We start from the raw sequence: 9,250 nt of genomic DNA, 5'->3' as shown, positions 1-9,250 counted from the left end.
AACGCTGACAGACGTGGCGGCGCATGCCTATCTCAAATTTCAAAAAAGCACGCCGTTGGGAGACGTTGCAGCGGGTCTTTTCAAATTTTGAAAAAACGTGCCGCTGCTGCTTTTAATGCGAGGGGACGTGCGCTGGTTCTGTCAGTTTCAAAAGATGTGCGCCGGCGTTCCGTCAGTTTCAAAAAGACGTGTGCCGACGTTTCGTCAGTTTTGGAAAGACGTGCGTCAATCACGTCTTGGTTTTTGCAGACGTGTGACTGCGGGCCGTCGGATTGGTTTTGATCTGAGCCGTTGCTTCTTGGTCACTGTGGGTATAAATAGTGGGGGGACCCCAGTCGCTGTCACTTCTGTGCTTCTCTCGAGCTCGCGTCCGAGTTTCAGCTCGTGTCCAGACTTTCAGTTCGCGTTCAAGGTTTTCGCTCGTTCGAGTTCCCGTAGTCTGCTTCAGCCTTTTTCCGGGTGAGTAACTTCCTAGAATCCACCTTACTCCTCGATGTCTAGCTCGGATAGCTCAGACGGACCTTCAAGTGGGTCCGATGCAGGTTCCACGAACCGAGTTGCATCCCTTGATAGGGTTGCATCCCCTGATAGTTCTAGCGAGCCGGAGCTAGAGCTCGAGGAAGAGTTCAAACTCATAGGCCGAGGCGCCTCGGGTAGTTTGGCGTCCACCTCTCGTCGGGGTCGGATGTTAGACAAGTTTGGCCCTTCGACCATGACGCCTGAGGGGCTCCAATCCCTTATTACCTATTATAATTTGCCTGGGGAGTACGCTTATTTCATACCTTCGGGTAGCTTTCCTTGAGAACATGGTCCTGATGAGATCGTGATATTCCGGGAGCAGCTCGCCGCGGGGCTGCGACTGCCTTTCCATCCCCGCCTTGTCGAAGTCTTGAACCACTTCGGCGTGACGGTCGACCAGCTTCACCCGAACTCCATTCGAAATTTGGTGGGGACAATCTCCTTATTTTGCGAAGAGGGCTTTCCTTTAGACTTGGAGATTTTCTCTTCCATCTTAATGCTTAATAAGCAAGCGGGTCCCCTTCCCGGGCGTAGGTGGACGTATTACCTGTCTTCTCACCCAGGTTTTAAGCTTTTACATGAACTTCCCAACAAGGTCCCGACGTAGAAGCGGGAGTACTTCGGGGTGCGAAGTGTACTGGGGTGGCCGTTTCAGACCAGGTGGGGGATGGCCGCTCCTAACTCCGGTGTTACGCTTGACAAAGAGACGGTGAAAGGCCTCCGGCAATGGGCACGGCTTGGGCTAAAGTGTCAACAGTATCTGACGGAGGCCAAGCTCAATGCGGCCGACCTGAGTTCGGGTAGGTTCCTCACTTAGAGGTTCTGTTTTGCTTTGTCTCTCTTGTTTTTTACTGATGCCGAACTCTTTTTCGCAGGTGTGATGGACTCAGAAAGGACCCGTGGTGGGCACTTGTTCCAAGGCATGAAGAGGAGGAAGCGAGTCGCCAAGCGAACTCGCGCCGAGCTGCCCCGGGATGCGGAGCCTGAGGTGCTAGACTACCCGTCAGAGGATCTGCCCAGGGAGCCCGAGATGGCTCCTCCAATGCAAGAGGCGGCAGGGGTCCCTTATGCTGAGACTACTTACACGGGTGCTCCTACCTACTCTGGTGCTCCTGCTTACTCTGGGTCTGCTCATACGCGAGCTGGGCCCTTAGGCTCGGGGCCCCTAGGGGATTTCAGGAGTGTACTGTTGCCGACCCACACTTTTTAGAAGAGTAAAGAGGCCATTTTCCCCGAGGAGGTCGCGGTGTGGACTGATCTCCCTCTGCACCAGGTGGCCTGTCGTGCTGTCACTCATGTCACTCATGCTGTCACTCATGCCATGGTGGCTTATGGGTTCTTTTGATCACTTGTTCTTTTTGGTAGGTGAACTCTTTTATCCACGCCTTGGCGGCTCAGGTGGAAAGGAGCTCGAGGCAGGCGCGAGCTGCCGAAGAGGCTCTTCGTGCTGCCGAGACGACTTCGCAAGCTGCTGAGGCGGCTGCTCGTGCTGCCGAGGAGGCTGCTCGCGTTGCACAGATCCAGTAGGCGAGGTCTCAGAGAGACGCCGAGGCCATGGGAGTAGTGGTGAAGCACATGGCGGACCTGAGGCTGGATCTGTAGCATCAGGTTGAGTACCTTCAGGAGGACATTAGGGAGAGGACACAGATCTTTTCTCAAGGTATCGAAGATGCCAAGAAGAAGGCCGTCGATGAGTACATCACTTCACCGCGCTTTGATGATCTGATGGTGGATTCGTACAGGAGGGGTTTTAAACTAAGCCGGTGGATGATCCGGAATACATACCCCGAGCTCGACATCAGTGCTATATCCACTTTGCGCATAACTCAGGAGATGGCCAATGCTGCTGATGGTGAGCCATATTCCGAGGGCGAGGTAGGGCCTTCGGGTATCGTTGAAGTGCCTTCCGATAATGAAGAAGTAGCTCTGGGCGTGTAATTTTTTTTTTTTGAAATGTACACTCCCTTATTTAAAATGGAATGACTTCTTTTGGTTAAGTGTTGGTTGTTCTTTCTCCCGAACTGAACGTATTTTCTGAGCTGACCATACGTCCGGTTTGTTTCCTGCCCGGGTTACTACATTCGCGCGGCCTGTTTTGGTGTTTAATACTCTGAGATGCTGACGTCGATGTCTCTATTAGCTTGTCTCTGCTTTGCTTTTGGCTCACTTTTCTTAGATTGTCTGTGCCGAGGAACTTTCGTTAGCTCGGTATCCACCTCGCTTGGTGGTCTATAGGTAGTATCACCTTAAGTTGACGATGTTCCATGCTCGGGGTACTTGCTTACCCTCTAAGGTTTCGAGCTCGTATGCCCCCCCCCCCCCCCCCCCCCCCCCCCCCCCCCCCCCCCCCCCCCCCCCCCCCCCCCCCCCCCCCCCCGAGTGCTTTTTTTACTCTGTAGGGCCCTTCCCAATTTGGTCCGAGTTTGCCCACGTCGAGTTCGGGTACCATGATCTTACGGAGAACCAGGTCGCCGACACGGAAGCTCCTCTTCTTTACTCTGGCATTGTAGTACCGAGGTCTCTTACCTCATCCAGTAGGTCAAGGTTGGTGCGTAACTCGTCTCCGTTTGTCTGATCGTCATATGCTTCTAGTCACAATGTAGGTATTTTCATTTCCGCCGAGATTACCGCTTCGGTGCCGTAGGTGAGGTTAAAGGGGGTCTCTCCCGTGGCAGTTTTTTTTGTAGTTCGGTGAGCCCATAGAACACTTAGTAGCTCGTTCGCCCACAACCCTTTAGTTCGGTCCAGTCGTGCTTTCAATCCGCGGAGGATGGCTCTGTTCATTACTTCTGTCTGACCGTTTGCTTGCGGGTGTGCGACTGATGTGAAGTTCTGACGAATTCCCATATCTTGGCACCATTCTTGGAACTTGATATCCTCGAACTGCTTGCCGTTGTCGGAGATCAGTACCCGAGGTAGCCCGAAGCGACATACTATGTTCCTCTAAAAGAAGTTCTGTATGTTTCGGGCTGTGACCGTTGCCAGAGGTTCAACCTCTATCCACTTTGTGAAGTAATCTACTGCCACCACTAGGAACTTTCTCCCACCTGTTGCTGGCGGGAAAGGCCCTAGGAGGTCGATGCCTCATTGCCCAAAGGGCCATGGACTGGTGAGGTACTTGAGGTCGGTAGCAAGCTGATGGTGGATATTGGCGTGTTTCTGACACTTGTCGCATTTCTTGACGAGCTCGACGGCCTCTGCCTTCATCATTGGCCAGTAGTATCCTTGTCGAAGTGCCTTTTGGGCGAGGGCTCTGCCCCCCAAGTGTCCGCCGCACAGACCTTCGTGGGTATCGCGTAGTACGAGTTCGGCTTCGACAGGTCGCAAACAACGCAGGTAGGGGAGCGTGTAAGACCGTCGGTATGACCGTTCGTCTATTATGACGTATTTGGCTGCCCGGCGTTGCACCCTCTTGGCTGCATTGCGGTCTGCAGGGAGGGATCCATCTAGCAAGAAGCTCGTGAGTGGGTCGATCCAGCTCGGCTCTACTTCAAGGACGGGAGCAACCTCCTCTACCCCACCGAGAATGCTGGGCCGAGGTAAGTCCTCTATGTACACGGTTCTCATGGTGTTGTGGCTCGTGCTGGCTAACCGAGACAGGGCGTCGGCCTCAGTGTTCTCTGACCTCGGGATTTGCCTGATGAAGTGTGACTGGAAGTTGAGTAGAGCCTCCTTTACTTTGGCCAAGTATGCGATCATAGTGAGCTCGCGTGCTTCGTATTTGCCCGTAACTTGGTTGATCACGAGCTGAGAATCACTACAGATAACTATGTACTTTGCTCTTACCTTTTGTGCTAGGTTCAGCCCGGCTATCAGTGCCTCGTACTTTGCCTCGTTGTTGGATGCCGCGAACTCAAAGCGTAGTGTGTATTCCAACTTCGTGCCACCTGGGCCGCATAGGACTATTCCAGCCCCGCTGCCCTGCTGATTCGAGGAGCCATCTACGTGAAGGATCCAGGGCTCCTCATCCCAGTTCGTGTTTGGCCTAACCAGGAGAGATGCCACACTGGCTGCTACTTCACGGGGTTCAGACTCTATTGGCTTGGGAGCTCCGGGCTCGCCCGAACTGGGGATCCCGGGCTCAACCCGCCCAGGGGCTTCGAGGCTGAACGTGCACTCGGCGATAAAATCTGCTAAGGCTTGGGCCTTAATAGCAGTTCATGGCTTATAATGGAGGTCGTACTCGCTGAGCTCAATGGCCCACTTTGTTAGCCGACCGGAAACTTCGGGCTTAAGTAAGACTTGCCTTAGAGGTTTGTCGGTCAAGACCACGATAGTGTGAGCCTGGAAATACGGGCGGAGTTTCCGAGCTGCAATTACCAGTGCATACGCTAGTTTTTCTATCTGCGGGTATCTCGTCTCTGCTCCCTGCTGAATTTTACTAACATAGTAGACGGGCCGCTGGACCCGATCTGTTTCTTTTATTAGTGCCGAACTGACCACCTCGTCACTTGCCGAGAGGTACAGTTCTAAGACCTTGCCTTCCTCGGGCCTGGCTAAGGTTGGCACGATAGCGAGGTAGCTTTTTAGCTCATCGAACGCAAGCTGGTAGTCTCGGGTCCATTCGAACCCTTTGCCTTTGATTGCCTTAAAGAAAGGCAGACAGCGGTCTGCTGATTTGGACATGAAGCGGCTCAGAGCGGTTATGCAGCCGTTTAGCCTCTGAACTTCTTTCACTTTCCGGGGTGGTCTCATATATAGGATGGCCTTTATCTTGTCCGGGTTGGCCTCAATACTGCGCCGGTTGACAATGTACCCTAGTAACTTACCCGAGGTGACACCGAAGACACATTTGTTGGGGTTTAGTTTCATGCTAAATCGACGCAGAATTTGGAAAACAGAATCTAAGTCTTGTATTAACTCCTGTGAGAACTGCGTCTTGACGACCATGTCGTCTACATAACACTCTATTTTCGTGCCAATTAAGGGCCGAAATAGCTTATTTACAAGTCTTTGGAAGGTCGCCCCAGCATTTTTTAGTCCGAAGGGCATGACCTTGTAACAGTACAAGCCGAACTCGGTTATGAACCTGGTTTTTTCCTCATCGGACTAGTCCATCCTGATTTGGTTGTAACCTGAGTAGGCGTCCAAGAAGCTTAGCAGCTCATGTTCCGAGGTCGCGTCCACTAGGCGGTCAATTCTGGGGAGGGGGAAGCAGTCTTTTGGGCAAGCTCGGTTCAGATCGGTGTAGTCGACGCACATGCGCCACTTGCCGTTTGCCTTTTTCACTTGCACCGGGTTGGCCACCCAGCTCGGGTAATGAACTTCCCTTATGAAGTCTACTGTGAGGAGCTTTTCGACCTCCTCGTCGACCGCCCTCCAGCGCTCGGGGGCTAAGTTGCGTTTCTTCTGTCTAATGGGTCTGACTACAGGGTCAGTGTTAAGTTTGTGAGTTATAAGGCCATAGTCAATACCGGGCATATCGGCCGCGGACCATGCAAAAATATCTAAATTTTGAAGTAAGAAACTCACCAGTTCGGCCCGTAGAGGCTCTTTGACGGAAGCACCGATCTGTATTGTCCGAGCTGGATTCGTAGCCGAAGTCAGAATTGTGACTGTTTCCTCCGTGGGCGAAGCTCGTTCCTCGCCTTGCTCCATTGGCCGCTCCAGCTCGAGGTCGTCGGTTGCCTTGGTTTTTCCCTTCAGGGCGGCAACATAACACTTGCGGGACTCAAGCTAGTCGCCCCGCGCTACCCCCACACCGAAGTCTGTTGGGAACTTCATTGCCAGATAGTAGGTGGAGACCACTGCCCGCAGAATATGCGTAAATGGCCGTCCTATTATGGCATTATATGGGGAGGGGGTCGCGACCACCAGGAAATCGTGGTTGAGTCTAACCGCACAGGACCATGTGCCGACTTCCACAGGTACTGTTATCTTTCCGAGGGGCCTGACTTCCTCTCCGCTGAAGCCCACCAGGGGAGTGTTCGAGGGCTTCAGCTCGCTTCTCAACTGTAGCTGGTCAAATGCCGACTTGAAGAGGATGTCTGCCGAACTACCTGAATCCACAAGTACGTGCTTGACCTCGATGTCGCTGATCCTTAGTTTTATGACAAGCGCATCATCGTGGGGGTAGTGGACACCTCGCGCATCGTCCTGCGTGAAGAAGATTGGTTCTTCTGTCTTCGGCCTCTTTGGAGGGTTCTGTTCTTCTCGGGCTGCCTCGCGAACTGACGTCCGGGCTGCTACCGAAGTACACCCTGCTACCACCGAACCTCCCACTATTACATGGATGGTTCCCCGAACTGGCCTCTCTTCCGGAGGCTGTCGTTGCGACGCTTCGGCTGGTCTGCTACTGGATTTGGGGGCATCCTTTCCGTGCTCCCCTTGCCGACCTGCTTTATTGTTATTATTACTATTATGTTGTACAAAATTTCTCAAGTATCCATGACGGATGAGTCCCTCTATCTCGTCCTGGAGATTATACACTGTTCGGTACTATGACCGTGATCTCTATGAAAACTACAGTACAAATTTTTATTTCTCTCATTTGGATTCCCCTTCAGGCGAGGCGGCCACTTCACGTATGGGGCGTCTTTGATCGTCATCAAGATCTCGATCCGCCTCGTGTTTAACGGTGTGTAATCCGTCCGAACTGCTAAGGGAGCTCGGGACGGCTGGCTCAGCTTCGCCTCCCGGGCCGGGTTTCTTCTGTCACCTGGGTTGGAGGGCTCACCTTCTCTTTTCTTTTTCTCGACCCCACCTTCGGTCCTTTGGTTGATCTCTTCCTCTGTTCTCATGAACTTGTCCGCGAGTTTGAGGAATTCGGCCACGGTCGTGGGCTGGCTGGCTACCATGTGCCATTTAAACTCCTTGTACATTACTCCTCTCTTGGCCGCCGCGAGCTGTACCGCGGGGTCTAATCGCGGTATCTGCAAGCATGCTTCATTGAACCGCTTGATGTAGCCCCGGATGGATTCTCCTTCTCTCTGGACTACTCCGAAGATGCTTTCCTCAGTTTTGGGGCACCGCTTGCTGGTAACGAAGTGTGCTGCGAAGACCTGCACGAACTGGGTCCAACTTCTTATTGACCCTGGGGCTAGGTTCCTGTACCAGGTGCGGGCCACCCCCCTGAAGGTGGTGGTGAAGGCCACGCACATGCATGATTCACTGGCCCTAGCGAGGTGCATTTAGGATTGGAAAGCATCGACGTGGTCGTTGGGGTCAAAGGACCCATCATACTTGTCCAAAGGTGGAAGCTTGAAGTCTCTGGGCATGGGGACTGCTAGGAGTTCAGATGCGAGGGGGGAAGGAACTGAGAGAATAGGGGTAGCTTTTACCTGGTCCGAGCTCGTCTCTTCCTTACCTCTGAGCTCGGGCAGGACACGGGTGGCAGTTCGGCGACTTCGTCGGCGCCTTCGTCGGCGCCTTCGTCGGCGCCTTCGTCGGCGCCTTCGTCGGCGCCTTCGTCGGCGCCTTCGTCGGCGCCTTCGTCGGCGCCTTCGTCGGCGCCTTCGTCGGCGCCTTCGTCGGCGCCTTCGTTGTTGAGTGGGCCTGGTACTGGCGCTGCTGGCCTCTGTGTTGCCGAGCTCGATGGGCCCGGAATGTTAATAGTCTGCTGCCAGGGCGCTGAATCGGTTCTCTGCGAGCGGGAACTCGGGCTAGGAGCGCCGAGGTGCTGACCTTGTGGGCGAGGTTCCTGACCCGCCTGCGAGCTGCGAGGCGGGGGTGATTTTTCTTTCCCTTCGGCCTGGGGAGGAGGCCTGGCTATTAGGGGGGTTCTGGGGCCGGGAGGCTTCTCCCTGGTGGGGGCGTCCACCCTGAGGGGAGGCCTTAACCGGCTTCGAAGCAGGGTGCCGAGGTGGAAGCAGTGATTGGTTCAGGGGTAGTTGGGGGAACTGCTGCTGGTAGTGCTGTTGAGAGAGGTGGGGTAGTACTTGGTGCTGCTGGAATTGTTGCATTTGGGCTTGCATTGCCCGCATGCATTGCATCAGGTCATCAAACTGTCTCTGGCGGGTCGCTAGGGGGGCAGCAGTTGGTTCGGCAAAAGTTGTTTCGACAGGGAGTGGAAGAGGGATGTTCATGGCAGGAAGGTTTACGGGCGCCACTGTTCGAGGCGCATTCAAGCTGGGGATCCCGTCCACCGGAAGGGGAATGGTGAACTGTCCGATGCACACCACGGGGGCTTGGAGTTGCTCCCCGGTGGTGTTCGTCTCTGTGCCACGTCCGGCATTGCTGGAAGAAGCCATGAGTGTTGGGATTTTTGGAAGAAGAGGTTATGAGAGTTTTAGAGGGAGGCTTTTAGAAGCGTTCCCACAGACGGCGCCAATTGATGGCGCGCAATCCGGCTGGTCCTAGCTGTCAACGACCTTGCCTCTGAACGGAACTACAGGGAACCTGAAACGGAGAAGATGAGGAAGCTCCGGGGGGAACCCGGTATGAATGCTTCGAAGCTCAAGTTAGAATTCTTCAAAGGCAAGATAAAACCAGATGGCGCAAAGTTTGCATACCTTGTTCTTAGGGGGTAGGGAGCCTTTTATAACCACCTCGCGCACTCACTTCTAAGCTTCTGTCAGATCGGGTATGATTATTTCTGAGCTCCTGCCAGTTCGGATGTCATTCCTCTGGCTGGGCAGAACCACCACTGCTCCCTTTGTCGGAGCCGTCTCTGCGGCTGGTGATGACGGTGGTAGGTGGCCGTTTGAAGTGCGGCTGTCAAGCATCAGATCCCAAGTCAGTCAGGTGCGCCGCCCTTGGATACGGACATCCTCGGTGTCAGGTATGGTGCGTT

This window comes from Nelumbo nucifera, chromosome 4 (genome assembly GCF_055504915.1).
Source record: "Nelumbo nucifera cultivar China Antique chromosome 4, China Antique-T2T, whole genome shotgun sequence".
Classification (NCBI taxonomy): Eukaryota; Viridiplantae; Streptophyta; class Magnoliopsida; order Proteales; family Nelumbonaceae; genus Nelumbo; species Nelumbo nucifera.
Note: the sequence above shows the minus strand (reverse complement) of the source record.